Source organism: Cupressus sempervirens, chromosome 4 (genome assembly GCF_028749045.1).
Source record: "Cupressus sempervirens isolate cs-2001-9-10 chromosome 4, ASM2874904v1, whole genome shotgun sequence".
NCBI classification, from domain to species: Eukaryota; Viridiplantae; Streptophyta; class Pinopsida; order Cupressales; family Cupressaceae; genus Cupressus; species Cupressus sempervirens.
This window is the reverse complement of record NC_143121.1, coordinates 372,615,428-372,629,014: the sequence shown is the minus strand read 5'-3', so window position 1 is coordinate 372,629,014 and position 13,587 is coordinate 372,615,428. Positions and strand designations below refer to the sequence as shown.

General features: G+C 35.0%; 1 non-coding gene across 1 annotated transcript; it reads left to right on the top strand.

Moving 5' to 3' along the window:
• Positions 1 to 12,024: 12,024 nt before the first annotated feature.
• On the top strand, positions 12,025 to 12,098 carry TRNAE-UUC (transfer RNA glutamic acid (anticodon UUC)). Its single transcript has one exon. It is a non-coding gene; the product is annotated as a tRNA-Glu (tRNA).
• Positions 12,099 to 13,587: the final 1,489 nt, after the last annotated feature.

The window sequence follows — 13,587 nt, the reverse complement described above, 5'->3', positions numbered from 1 at the left end:
ATTCCACAACCAAGACAATAGGATGTAGATAGACATGGGGCCAATATCAGGGAAAGGAGTAGAAGTCCCACACCCAAACTTGCAGAGGATCAAGGGGAAGCATTAGTACACTAGATAGAGGCACCTCTTGCATTAGAGTGAGCACCAATGAGAATAGACCAAAATATTGGGGATGAGAGTAGTGAGTTACTAAAACTCAAGCCACCCATATTCACCAGTATCATAGATGTTAGACATGTAGAGGCATGGCTACAAAGTTTGTAGAGATTCTTTGGATTGTGCACCCATAGGAGCAATCTCAAGGCAAACTAGTCATACACCTATTACAAGAGGATGCCTCCACTTGGTGGAAGTAGGAGAAGATTGTAGGGAGAGTAGACATAGAGGCACTCACATGGGAGTCCTTTGTGGAATGTTTCAGAGATAAATATTTGTTGCAGTACTTTAGATAGAGGTAGGTTGAGGAGCTCTATGATCTTCAGTAGAGGAGTCTCATAGTGGCCCAATATAAGGGTAGGTGCTTGGAGCTACTTCCTTATGTGGATTACATGAAAGATGAGAAGCTACACATCCATCCATTCATTAAGGTCCTTAACTTATCTTTCCAAGAATTAACACAGCTGGCATTTCCTACAACTTTCAAAGAGGCAGTTGAGATGACATTGATTGTAGAAGATATTTGTACTAGACAAGAATTTTGGGATAGCCACTTGGCAAGATCCTCAAAGGCCCACAGACATAGTAGAGAGGGTAGCAGGACACTAGACAAAGGTCATCATAGGGTTACAAGAGTTCTAAGCCCAAACAGTGGCAATCTCTGGGCCCTAAACATGATCGAAGGCCACAAAATTAGTATATGCAGCCAACAAGGACTCAACAGTCCTCTAGGTCAGGCTTTAATGTATCTAACAAGATTGAAGGTTAGTAGTAGTCCAGGCCACAGGGAGTGTAGATTTAGACTCATGGGCCATGTTATGCTTGTGGTGGTATGGGTCATATTATGAGATAGTGTCCACAGGGTCCCACAACAGATAGTTAGCGAGGAGCCACATCTGAGCCTATAGTAGGTGATATGGGTAGATCCCACAGGGTGTTTGCAGTGGTTGATAACTACTAGGCTGAGCATCAAGCCATGGTGATTGAGGCTATAGGTATAATTAAAGGATATGAGGTTACTATACTATTTGACATTGGAACTACAGATTCTTTTATATCCCCATTTGTAGTGGAGCATTGCAGGCTAGTGGTAACTAGACAAGATGTTGACTGAGAGATTGAGTTAGCTTCAGGGGCTAGGGTGTCAGTTGATTCCTTGATCCATGAGTGCCCAATACAAATTAAAGACATGTTCACCACTTTAGACTTGCATATTACTCCCTTGGGTTCCTATGATGTAGTCCTTGACATGGATTGGCTTTGTGACCATAGAGCCAAGGTGGATTGCAGATAAGAGAGGGTTGAGTTTGTAGATGATCATGGTACACCTAGGGTGATTTCAAGAGTTCAGAGGCTAGTATTCTTTCGTATGATTTCTACCATACAACTTAAGTGGTGCATGCAAAAGGGGTGTTAGTTGTTTTCCATCACCATTAGTGATAGAGAGGAGGATGTAGGGAAGGTATCTTCCCTCGATGACTATTTGATATTATAGAATTTTTTAGATGTGTTTCCATTAGATCTTCCTCGTATACCACCACCAAAGGAAATTGATTTTGATATTGATCTCATACCAAGATCTGAACCCATATCCAAAGAACCCTGGATGACAACACATGAGCTTAATGAGCTTAAATTTAGCTAAAGTAACTTTTGAAATGACATATCCAACCTAGTGTGTCACCTTATGTTGCACCAATGATCTTCATGAAGAAGAAGGATGGGTCACTCTCGACAGTTGAATAAGGTTATTGTTAGGAACCGATACCTACTACCTAGGATTAATGACCTATTTGATCAGTTACAAGGTGCCTAAGTTTTCTCCAAAATAGATTTGAAGTCAGGGTACCATTAGTTGTACATCATGGAAAGTGACATCCACAAGATTGCATTCTATATAAGATATGGTCACTATGAGTTCACAGTGGTACCTTTTGGTCTCATGAATCTTCCAACTGTATTTATGAGCCTTGTGAATAGGGTATTTATGAATTCCTAGACAATTTTTTAGTAGTGTTCCTAGATGATATCTTGGTCTATTCTCATGATGAGAAGGAACACAAAGAGCACCTATGATAGGAATTATAGTAGTTAAGGGAGAATCAACTCTATGATAGCTTGTCAAAGTGTACCTTTTTAAGATAGGAAGTACATTATTTGGGTGATGTGATATAACAAGATAGGATTTTAGTGGACCCATCCAAGATCTGAGTCATCATTGATTGGCCAGTACCTAAAAACCTCATAGAGGTCAGGATTTTTATGGGGTTGGCAAGATACTATAGGTGGTTTGTGGCAGGTTTCTCTAGGGTAGCTCACCCTATTACCTCTCTTCAGAGAAAGGGAAATAAGTTTGAGTGGACAAAAAAATGTGAAGAGACCTTTTAGAAGCTCGAGAGGGTGCACTAGTGTGCACATATTTTAGCAGTACCCGACCCCTCATTGGACCTTGTAGTATGCACATATGTTTCCTTCGATGGAATTAGAGTTGTCCTTATGTAGGAGGGTCGAGCCATAACTTACGAATCTAGGAAACTCAAGACTCGTGAACTCAATTACCCTACTCATGATCTTTAGCTTGTAGCAGTGGTTCATCCATTGGCATGATGATGTCATTTTCTTCTAGGGCAACGATTTGAACTTCATTCAGATCACTAGAGCTTGTAATATATTCTTGCACAACAAAATCTTAATGTTAGGTGAAGGAGATGGATGAAGTTCCTATATGAGTATGATTTTGATATGCATTAAATTAAGGGTAAGGAGAATGTAATGGTGGATACCTTTAGTAGATGATGTCATGAGATCGCTTCCATAGTTATAAGCACATATTTGAGGGAGTGTATTATGCACCACCTACTAGAGGATGAATTTTGTTTAGAATTTTTCCAGCTAGTCCACTGTTAGAGACCCCTTGAGGGTAAATTTTATAATTATTCATTGGATTCTAATGGATTATTACAACATAAAGGGCACATCTATGTGCCCTCCATAGGAGACTTGCATGAGTCCATTATTCTAGAGGCACATCGAGCGCCCTATGCAGCACATCTTGGAGTTAAGAAACTCCATGCCGACTTAAGACAACTATATCATTGGCTAGGTATGAGGATGCAGATTGCTAATATTATAGCCAGATGTCTTGAATGTCAAAGGTTTAAGGAAGAACATGGACATCTAGGTGGAATCTTGTAGCCCCATGAGATATTAGAGTGAAAGTGGGACACTATCTCAATGAATTTCATTGTTGGTCTTCTGATTTCTTCTCATTACCATGATGCCATCATGGTGACAGTTGACACCTTGACCAAAGTTACCCATTTTTCACCAGTTTGTACTATATTCACCACCTCTATAGTTGCACTGGTGTTGTTGTGAGATATTATCAAATTTCATGGCATTCCTCATAAGATCATCTCGAATAGAGATTCCTTGTTTACATCTTCCTTTTGGAGGGAATTACAAGTAGCTTTGGGCACTAGGCTTAACTTCAACACTACTTATCATCCTTAGACAAATGGACAAAAAAAGAGGGTTAAGTGAATTTTAGAGGATATTTTTTGGATATAGGTGATGGATAACTAGGTTAAGTGGGAGGAATACTTGCATTTTGCAGAGTTTACCTACAATAATGGGCATCATTCCTCCATTGGTATGCCACCATACCAAGCCTTGTATGGTAGACCTTGGAGGACACCCTTGAGTTGGGAAAGGATCGAGGATAGAATATCCATTGGACCACATCTAGTCAAGGACATGGAACAACAGGTGACATAGATTATGCAATGACTTAGAGAGGCCTAGGATAGGAAAAATAAGTATGCAGGTGTCAAGAGGATAGATAAGGAGTATGTGGTGGATGATAGAGTACTCTTAAGGGTGCGACATCATAAGAGTCCAATCCATTATGGAAAGGGCTCTAATCTAGCACCTATTTTTGTTAGACCCTTCAAAATTTTGGAGTGGATAGGACCAGTCACCTAACGTCTAGCCCTGCCACCTAGCCTATCGCGTATGACTATATATTTCATGTTTCTATAATGTGGAAGTATATTTATGATCAGTCTCACTTCATATATTGGGATGCCTTACATGTGGAGTCAAATAAACAAATAGCCTTGGAGCCTGTTGGCATATTGGCTTGGTAGACCCTCTCACTTCAAGGGAGAGAGCTAGACTAGGTTAGAGTCCAGTGGGACTTTTATGATGAAGTCATAATGTCATGGGAGAATGTAGCACATATAAGAGCACAATACCCCTATCTTTTTTAAGAACTCCAGGAGGAAGTTCATGCCTAAGCAGGGAGGATGTGAGGCCTCATCCTGAGCCATCATAACATAGATATTGTATATCCATTTTTCTATTTAAGACTGGATATCTTGACATATATTTTGATACTTGATGGATAGTAAATTTTACTACTTGTTTGATGATATTTACTTTGTGATTTTCCATTTTGAAATGTATTAGGACTTAATTGGCATAGTCGATGAATTAATGGATGTTTAATTAGTACTTCATTATTATGATAGAAAATGGATTTTTTTTGTGATTCAAATGCTTAAATTTATCTTGCTAGCAAGTTAGTAATATGCAATTTTTTGTGGTTTAATGATTAATTGTGTGTAAGCAAACGATAAAGAATATAAAGTTAATTATGAAATGTGTCATATGTGAATTGTAGAATAATGAAATTATTATGTATCTTTACTTTCATATGTATTTTATATATGATTTTTCATTGGATTACTGATGCTCGAGTTAAGTGTGCAGGAAAGGAACCATGGAAACATAACGGGGAAACAAGCTATAAACATATGTTAATATGACACTGCCAAGGTGAATCTTTAGAAGATTTTTAAACCTCATTTTGATGTGTTTATTTTGTAAACATGAGATGTATGTGTGTAATATGTATTTCGTGACTAGATTCAGAACTTTTCATGTGAGATGTATAGTGAATTTTGTGTGTGTCACTTGACACTTGTTATGTGAAAATGACATGTTCTCTGAAGATGGATCATGCAGCCACCTTATCTCAAGTTTAAATTCCTTAATTGAGAAATAGACTCAATTACTTAGATTTAGTATGGGAAACAAGGGTTACCGCATAAGAAATTTGAACATTGGACTTTACCTAGCATTGTAAGCGCCAAAAAATAGTTCTAAGGTGTAATTGTGATGAAAATAAACCCTAACAATGATAATACTTTAAGTAAGGAGGCTATTAGTGACCCTTAGGGTTCCTAGAAGACCTAGGAGACCCCAAAAAGAATGTATTTTATATTGAATCCAAAAATGGGAGCCATATATAGATGCATGGCCAAACTAGAAGCCCAATTTCCCAGTCTCTAACTTTAGAGACCTGTAGGGTTTGGAGGAAGAGGATAAGGAGCTCTACTAAAAATTTCATTTGTCATTGCTTGGAGTGAGGTTGGTTTCATGATCCATGATGTCTCTTTATTTCATTGTAGACTTGATATGGTATTTTCTTCATTGCATTCTAGATTTGTTATGGTGTAGATGTGGTTTGTGAAGAATCTTGTTGTATTTGTGTTGAATGTGAGAAGTTTTATTTCTTTCTTGACTCTTATTTTTTTTATGTTGATTGTTTATCTTAGTGGGTGTGAAGCATCACTCACCCTTGGGAGGGAAGAGATGTTTGGGAGTAGGGGTTAGTTGGGCTCACCCATATAGTTGAGAAACTCTTCCATGTGTGAAGATGATTTTGATGTATTTCAATGGAGTATGGACTTCATGGTTTCTTGCATTCTTGGGAGGTATAAGCAAGTGTATGAAGAAGGGAAGACATTGTTAAGCCTTGAAAGGGCATGTTACTTATGAGAAAATGTAAATATTTGTGATGCATGGATTTTAAATACATCTAATGGAGAGAGCCCACCTTCATCCTATATATTGATTCTATGGTAAAATCTATGTTCAAGCCTTGGGATGGGTTGTATTGCATTGTGTTGAATTGTGTGGTTGTAGTTGCATGATATGTGAATGTGAAGGTGTGCAACTATTTGTGCCTTGTTTTCCCAAGCTCGGTGGGTGGCCTCCTTGAAGCCTAGGATGATAGGTGAGCCTCCATGGTTCTACACTTGTCTCTTATTTGCATCTTTTTACTTGATGACCTTGGAAACTTAGAATTCATGTAATCTATTCATTGCATAGGAGAAAAAGACTCTATTATATTGTGTTGGAAATGGAGAAACAAACTCCATTTTGTTATGTGAAGTAGTTGTATTGTAAGAGTGTTATTATTGTTCTTATTCATTTTTTCATAAAGAGAGAGGTTTCAATAATCTATGTATTTAAATGATCCTTTCATTGTGTATAGCTTGATATGGTCATTCCACCACCTTTTGTTCATGCTTGATAAGTGTGTTAGAAGAAAGATTTGAAAGGATCATGAAGGATAATTCCATTGCATTGATGTTGTGGTTTCATAATCTTTGATAGGGATGTATTGTAGGCATTAGTAAGATGGAAATAAAACTAACTCTTGCTAATCTATTTCACTCCATTCTCGTAGAAATAACTAGATGCACTATGTGATCAAACTTGATTTATGCACATGATTGTAAGATATGTATTCAATAGTTAATGTATTCATATTTAGTTATAATCAAGAACTGGATATCAACAATGTAAATTGAATATTCAATATTCTTAGAATCACAAGCAAGAAGATTTTATTTATGTTTCATATTAGAGTATCTTGAAACTAGACTTTGATAGTAATATGATAGTTTTTATGTGTGATACGTTAGAATTGTTATGTAGAATATGTTTGAGATGTAATATACAATGTTAGAACATCATCAACTCAATTATAAATAATCATAGAGGATATATGAAGAAAACTAGGCAAATAAGTTCAACTCTAAAAATTAGGCCTGTAGGTGCATATTTACTTGCTGGAAAATGTATGGCAACCCAAACAAAGCCTCTCCTCAAATACAGTCATTAAAATAATACAATCAAAATAAAATAATCATTTCCTTAGCAAGTACTTTTTAAAAAAAAAATTACATTCTACTTATGAAGACAGCTAGACAAGACCATAAGTTAGTACATATTTAAAATAAATTATTTCTAAGCAAGTGTAAGGGACGAGGGGTCAAATCTCCCCATACTTCCCTAGAAGTTTTCACCAAGTTTCGGGGGGTGTATTTAATGAAGGGGGAAGCCTTAAAAGCTTGTCACCGCTCCCTTGTCCTTCCCACATGGGAAGAGAGAGGGAAAGAGGGGAGTTAGGAGAAGGTAAAGGGGTAGGTCTGTAAGGGTAGTTAGGTAAAAAGTTAGTAGGTTAGTTTAATTTTATTTTATTTTTTGTATTTTTCTTTATTGCTATAAAGGAGAAAAGGGGTTATATGGGATTAGAGGGTTAGAAAATTTTACTAGAGAGTTGAATTCAAAAATTTATATGTTGATTTTATTAGATAAGGGTAGTTAGGAGTAGTTTTAGAAGTTAATGAAATTTGGGTAGCTGGATTAGTTAAGGGTAAATTTGTTTTAATTTTAATTTTTTTATATACTTATGTCAATTAAAAATGATTGTTAGGGGTGATCTTGTAGCATAGATTTAGGAATAGTCTAATTAAGTTTTTTTTTCTTTTGCATTTAGGTAAAGAACTAAATTAGAGCTTACTCTTAAAAAGTAAGGTAGAACATTGGTTATAAAATTAGTATTTTTGGAAAAAATAGTAAATTAAGAGAACATAATAATAATATTGGTAATAAACAAATAATTAAATGAATGAAGAGAATCAAATTGATAAATAATAAAAATGACATAGATAGTGGTGTAAAATCAAATGATCAGGATAATCATAAAAGATCTTCGTGACACTATACTCTAGAACCATTCTCTTGTAAATTGAATTTTCACATACTTTGTGAAGTGTCTTAATTTGGAGAATTGTAGGTGAAGGGTTATCACTATAGCATCTTAAGACTTAACTTGCATTTGGTAATAGGTAATAAGGTAACCATCTCATAGGAAGCTTGAAATGCAGATTTTGAGTGGACCAACTTCGTCCCATCATCTAACTTTAGCACCTCCAAGTCTATGAATAGTTTATGTATCTTACCTTCAGATTTCTCTCTTGTTTAATAAATTTAGTTGTGTTTTTTCCTTGTATTATTTTGGGCATGACATCTAAGGTAATTGGCACAAAATCATGGATGGAAGACACCTCAGACAGAAAGAGGGAGCTCCTAATAAAGAAACTTTATTTCTAGCTTTTCATTTTGGATTAGCATTGAGTGAAGTTTAGAAGTAGAAGACCCTGTTAATTCTTGGACAAGATCTTGATATAGGGCATTTGACTTTGGAGATATTTAAGCCCACTAAGGAAGGGAAAATTGAAGATATGTCTACAGAGGACTTCACATTGCATTCTGTATACCTCAAAGAAGTTAGATATGACACCAAGGTGGGCTTGTGGAAATTGACAAATGATGTGATAGAAGGACAACTTGAAAGCCTTAAGCTAGCTAAAGTCAAAATGAAGGCAAATATTTATGAATTTAATTTCTTCATTAAGTAACTAGTCATGGTGTTAGCAAGCATCTTAAGAGTGTCACCCACTAGGAATCCTAAAGCCACTGACATTCAAGCTATGATCTGCTAGTTACAAGAAGACAAGAACTTTAGGAAAATTGGTAGGGATTGGAGTGGAAAACTCAAGTCTAAGGGACTCACCATCATAGAGAAAATTGGTAATGTAGTATTGAGGCTCAAAAAAAAGAAAAATAATATTTCAACTAACCAAACTACCCTATCAATAGAGAAAGCCAAGAGTGAGGATTGCATTTTTTTTATTGAAAATGAGCATTCACATGAAGGCTAAGAAAGCAGTAGAGGAAAATATTTTTCCTAATGGGGATGGTCCCTTATTTCAATGGCTATAGAGTATGCAATTCAAGTCTGAAATGATCTTAGTAGTAGAAGAAGGATTAAAGGAAATAGAAGTTAACGTTAAAAAGGATCAAGAAAGAGACTACGAATTACTAAGAGGTCTACATAAAGATTCCCAAGAGAGTGGACAAAGAAAAGAGATAGTTAGAGTTATTGTCATGCAAAATAAGTTCTCTAATTATCTAGATAGCTAAATGGAGAAATATTTTGATCATCAAAATAGAGTGTCGGAGCTCCAAAAACTTGGTCGGTGTGTACATGTGGCTATGGAGGAAGTGCAAGATCAGTTGAATGCCATCAAAGATCTAGCTAGAGAGAATTCTAGGTGTCTCTTAAGAAACACTAGCATTCATGTTTGTACACATGAAGAGTTGATCCCAATCATTGTTGTTGCCAAAGCCTATAAGAAGAAGTTAGAAAAAGGAAAGAAGACGAAGTGGTTGTTATCCTTTCCTTTCATATTTTGATGTAATAATTGTAATTGACAATTGGCTCTTTGCCATTTGTCAATTTTGAGGAGATGAAACGATTTGAGTCTCATTTTGTAATTGTCATCTCAGAATCCTATATGTACCTAATTGAAAGATTAATAGAAGGTCAGCGAATTTTTGGCATAAAATACTTCATGTTGCAGAGACAAGTTGACTACATTTTGTATCAATTATTTATTGTTCCATTTTTTTGTGATAGCTAAGAACATGTATTTCCACTTAATTGAGTTCCACTGAATTGAGTTAAGGAATAAACAGAGCTTTATTACCCTATTCAATGTAACAAGTTGTAGGTAATAGTCATATTATTGAAAGTTTAAAGAGATTTTGTTTTGTGTTTTTGTTCAAGTTAGTCTCTTCCTTATTAGTGTTAGAAACTTTCAGTTAAGCAGTTGATTCATAGATAGAATCTATTAGCATTTCATCAATTTCTATGAGCTCATAAGATGTGTGAGTTTTCAGACTTGGTTAATTGTAAGACCCAAATCTTCACCTGAGTTAGTTCCTATTTAGGCCTAACTTGGTTTTCTTCTCCTACTCTCTAGTCAAGAACAAACCCCATTTAGATTTAGGAATAAACAAGATTCATTGCAAATCACAAAGTTTGAGGGAGTTGTACCTAAGAATTCAGAGGGAAGTCAATCACTTAGCTATGATTTCCCAACTTTTGTAATAAAATATTGTTTAAGAATATTGAGCATTCAAAGAGTAGAATAAAAGAATAATATGTTTACCAACACTATGTAGTGAATGCATTAAGTTAGTTCATGTGTGAACCTCATGAGATTCATCTCATTCCTTTGAAGCATATATTGAGGTATCTCTAAGGTATTATTAGGTATGAACTTAAATATGACAATACCAGCTCGGAGTTACATTGATATACTGATTTTGATTGGGTGGGAACTATAGAAGACTAGAAAATCACATCAGAATGTTGTTTCAGTTTAAGATTAGCCACGATTTCTTGGATCTGCAGAAAGAAAGCTTCTATTGCTCAAAGTTCTACTAAGGCGGAGTATATTGCAACAACTATGGGTGCTAGAGAAGTAGTGTGGCTTCGGAAGTTGCTTTCTAACTTGTTTGGCAAACCTATGAAACCTACCACTATTCACTATGATAACCAAAGTTGCATCAAGTTATCTGTGAATCTGGTATTTCATGATAGATCTAAGCATATAGAAATTCCATACCACTACGTAAGATACATGGTTGAAAGAAGAGCTATTAAATTAGAATATATTATTACAGGTGATCAAACAACTAAGATTCTCACCAAGGCTCTCCCTAAAGTGAAGGTTGACCATTTCAAAAAGAAAATTGGCTTGATTGAAATGAAAGTTTATGAGATTGAGTCTCAACTTTGTAAATTCGTATTGTTTAAATAAACACGCTTAAAGTGTAATCTCAATTGTCATACATGTGTGGGTCTATGACCCATGGGCCTACCCTATGTTCATTATTTAAGGTGATAATCTTTTATAATGAAATATTGATTCTGATAATATAAGGTGACAACTTCATAATTATTATGTTACTATCATGATGAATATCATGTGATTTTATAGTTAAGGGAAAAAATCATGATAGTTAAAAGAGCATGTTGATGAATGTCATGTGACTTGATATCTATACATACACCATAACTAGAAAGAATATCACAAGACTCAATTTTCTTATATATAACTTGACGATATTACTTTTCATATAAAGAAGAACTTATATATATGCACATTGTCTTCCCTAGCTAAGAGGGAGTGTTAATGCATATAGCTTTGATCTAACATTACTATGGTAAGCACATGCATATGTACATATTTGCAACACCATGATGCACATGTTGTTATACATATATGCATACATACATGTTGTTGTATTTTCCACAATCTGAAATTGATGAGATATATATGTTCCAAGATCATTAAGGCATGATCGAGATTATTTTTGGTTCCTTTGTTGTTTAGATCTTGATCAATCTATCCTTTATATAGACGGAAAAAGGTGAAATGTTCTTGCAGACAAATCAAACGGCTACAAATTCCTGCCAAGCTACTTGCAAATTGGGTAAATAACTAAGATTTAGCCCTAAATAGGGAGATCTCGTGCCTTAACAGGTTTAAATAACGCATAATGATGATAAATAGGGAGATGTCATGCCTTAACAGGTCTAAATAACGCAAAATGATGATAAAATATGTTCGAAAGCAACGAAACTTGTAATTAGAAGTCCCAAGCTGAGCTTTGTATATCGTAGTTGTTCTTAGCTATTAATTGTAGTAAAAAGATGCCAAATATAGAGTAGAATGCCTACGAGTATGTAAAGATCCTAGAAATACCCTTCAAAATCTCTGCTAATTATACCGACCCTGTCTAGATCAAAGTCTTGGATTTTTATCTTAAAATATTATTTTAGAAGCTATAAAGAATCTATTAGCATAAATTCCATGTTCCGTTGTCGTCTAGTCCGGTTAGGATATCTGGCTTTCACCCAGACGACCCGGGTTCAAATCCCGGCAACGGAAATGTGTTGTTAGGTTTTCAAGAAAGTTTTTATCAATTACGCACTTTTTCAGTAATTTTCTAGTATATTAAGGTCATGGTATTTATGCAAGGAGAAATGAATGTCTGCTTCAAATCTCGATTAAAACGCATTTTTCTTTTTGGTCCGTCAATTGAGTTTTGTAAAATTGCTAGTTTATCTTTTGCCAATTAAATATATGTTAGTGAGTTTCAATCATATATGACAATTTCGAAATTGAAACAGCGAGTATTGCTAAAATCAATTAATTAAATTCTTTTTTCTAGATCATTAGGAGGAGGGTCTCGAGGGTTTAGGAAACAGGACAAGGGCTGTTCTTTCTCATTATGATGTCATTGGGGTTTCTTTTGTTCTTGTTATTGCTGATCAGAATAATGTTCTTGGCTCTATTCAACATGAAGTTGAAGAGTCTATTGTTGCTAGAAATAATCTGTGTATTGGTATTGTGGTTTCTAAGGGAAGGTCGAATGTGGCTGGCCCTATCATTAAAGATGTTGGGGTTGTTGGTTCTGCCAGCTCTGTCGATTCTTTTGCCTGACATTTTGTGGCTGCCAAGACTAGGGAGGGAGGGATTACAATTAAAGGCAAACATTAGAAGTGGCTTCCATCCAACTCTTCGACTAAGGTCCATAAGTTGGGGGCTAAGGAGAAAACTTAATTTTGTTGTTTGTTTTATTTTTATTCGTTGCTCAGTGCACTAATTACTTATTCTTTGTTGACTATTAGTCAGTGTAGGTTGGGGTTTATGTGTTGTTGAAATCCCCTTCCTTTGTTTGTGTCACGTTGTTTCTATGCCCTATTTTTTTTAAGAGCTTATTGTATGTCTTTCGGTTTAGTTTGCAAGTTGTCTTGTTTTGCACCTGCTTTGTATTTGGTTTCATGTTCCCTTCAAAACCTCTTTTCTTAATAAAAAATAGTATTAAAAAATGTGTCAAATAAGTTATCCGTAAAGACAATAAGATCATTTTTTGACACAAGATTATGTCATTTATTGAAATATAACTACATTAAGATATATTTTAAAATGAGCACAAGAGAAAATAGAATTGGCAAATGTATGTCAATTTCACCATTACACTAGTTAAATCACAATGGTAGAAAAACATATAAATACGGATTGTATGTATTTATCAAATAGTTAGTTTCAAATAGTTCTATTATAGCATCACATATATCTATATGTTTAAATTTAACTACTTGTAAATAGTCATAGATATGAATATTATCTATTGTGGTATTTTCCTCAATTTTTAAAGAGTAAAATAGATTTAAGTCAAGTCTGGGACCTTTTGAAAATTAGCAAGTCTAACATTATCTTTTGACTTCTAGATCTAGCTTACTCACTCATAATTTGCCTCTAGTATATGTTTGTTCTTTTAAGTTTATATTTGTTTCTACTTTGACTATCTCCCCATTCTCAATTTCCTAATCTGGAATTTTTATCATATTGGCTAAAAGCTCACCTAAACCCT